This window comes from Eucyclogobius newberryi, unplaced genomic scaffold (genome assembly GCF_026437365.1).
Source record: "Eucyclogobius newberryi isolate DKJ021-1_F unplaced genomic scaffold, fEucNew1.0.hap1 SCAF_13, whole genome shotgun sequence".
NCBI lineage: Eukaryota > Metazoa > Chordata > Actinopteri > Gobiiformes > Gobiidae > Eucyclogobius > Eucyclogobius newberryi.
Genome location: NW_027315757.1, coordinates 35,694,950 through 35,697,420, shown reverse-complemented (window position 1 = coordinate 35,697,420; position 2,471 = coordinate 35,694,950).

The window sequence follows — 2,471 nt, the reverse complement described above, 5'->3', positions numbered from 1 at the left end:
TCCTGAGGGACAAGCTGGAGACGGCTGGTGTGGAGTATGACCTGGCAGAGTGGATCCTGGACTACCTCACAGACCGACCCCAGTTTGTGAGAGCCCGGAACTGTGTGTCTGACACTCGGACCTGCAGTGTGGGGGCGCCCCAGGGCACTGTCCTCGCACCCTTTCTTTTCACCCTTTACACTGCAGACTTCAGACACGACACGGACAGCTGTGTCCTGCAGAAGTTCTCTGATGACTCTGCCATCATCGGACTCATCACGGACGACGATGACGCGGAGTACAGAGGACTGGAGCAGGACTTTGTGGACTGGTGTCAGCGGAACCACCTCCCCATCAACGCGGGGAAGACCAAGGAGATGGTGGTGGATTTCCGCAGACACCACCCCACTGCCCCCTCACCAGTGAACATCCAGGGACGGGACATTGAGAGAGTGGACTCATACAAGTACCTGGTGTTCATCTGAACCACAAACTGGACTGGACTCATAACACAGACGCACTGTACAGGAAGAGCCAGAGTCGGCTCTGCCTCCTGAGGAGACTCAGGTCTTTTGGAGTGACAGGGCCACTCCTGAAGACCTTCTACGACTCTGTGGTGGCATCAGCTCCTGTAGGTGTGGCCTGCTGGAGCAGCAGCATCACAGAGAGGGAGAGGAAGAGGCTGGACAGAGTCATCAAGAAGTCCAGCTCCGTCCTGGGCTGTGCTCTGGACTCGGTGCAGGAGTTGGGGGACAGGAGGGTCCTGGCTAGATTCACATCTATGCTGGACCATGAGTGTCACCCCCTGCAGGACACTCTGTCCGCTCTGGAGAGCAGCTTCAGTGAGAGACTGATCCACCCTCGATGTGTGAAGGAAAGGTTTCGCAGGTCTTTCCTTCCTGCTGCTGTCAGACTTTATAACAAACACTGTTAGTCCTGAACACTCACAATACTGACCTAACCTAATACTGATGTGCAATTCTGTCATATGTGCAATTGCTGTTGGAATTCATGTGCAATTCATGTGAAATTCATGTGCTGTCGTGACACATATTCATGTGCAATTACTGTCGTGATCACATGCAATGGTTTTATTTATGTATTTATTTATTTGTCTATGGGAGTTTTTATTTATTTATAGGAGATCTTCTACTGAAAGTGTTTTTCAGACTTCCTATAAGTGATCTGTTCTTCTGGATCTACCTCTGTATCTACCTGCGTTGCAACAATGAAATTTCCCCATGTGGGACAATAAAGGAATATCTTATCTTATCTTATCTTAATACACATGAGTGACCCCGAATACACATGCAGAGCCCATAATGCAGTGGTGACGCTGTGGAGTGAAGCAGGAGCATTCAAATGACATCACCATGTTGACAATGACAGGCCAGTGTGAGGATTGTATTTAGTTTGTTTGTGATGCATTTGTGGAGCTTCAAAGCCTGAGAGCAGCTGGAGCTGTGCAGCTGGAGCTGTGCAGCTGGAGCTGTGCAGCTGGAGCTGTGCAGCTGGAGCTGTGCAGCTGGAGCTGTGCAGATGGAGCTGTGCAGATGGAGCCGTGCAGCTGGTACTAATACTACTGTATACGCCTGTGTAATACTAATACTACTGTATACGCCTGTGTAATACTAATACTACTGTATACGCCTGTGTAATACTAATACTACTGTATACGCCTGTGTAATACTAATACTACTGTATACGCCTGTGTAATACTAATACTACTGTATACGCCTGTGTAATACTAATACTACTGTATACGCCTGTGTAATACTAATACTACTGTATACGCCTGTGTAATACTAATACTACTGTATACGCCTGTGTAATACTAATACTACTGTATACACCTGTGTAATACTAATACTACTGTATACAGCTGGGCAGCCTGCTCATGTTATATATTATATATTTATATTTACTATACATTTAAACTATGACATATGTTAAACTAAAACTGAATATATATATATATATATATATATATATATATATTCAATAAAGAACACAATGCAGGTTAATTTAAGCTTCTTTATCATATGAAAATAGCATTAGGAGGCAGTGTTATCAAACACAGTTCTTCTTTCATTCATATAAAACGTTAACAGTTTAGACTGTACAAATATCTTCAATAACTTATAATGTTGTTAAGTCTGGTTCATGGACAGCATCACGACTGTCGCGTCTCCGCATGAAACAAGACAAGGAAAAGACATATGAGCAGGAGCAAAAGTCACTTCCTGCTTTGAATTAACGGGTGCCAGTGTACTTCATGTTCCACCATGTCCAGAACAATGTCTGGACGTCCCATCGAGCTGTCATGGAAACACTGCTGCTGTAGGAGACGATGGCTTTCCCAGGAGCTGAACAGATTGATTTTCCAAAGACAAGAGTCTCTGCGTTGAAGACAAAAGCAGAGCTGTCCTCTCTCTTCAGGACAGAAGCATGGGACAGAGGCGTGGGACAGTGTGGGACAGAGGCGTGGGACA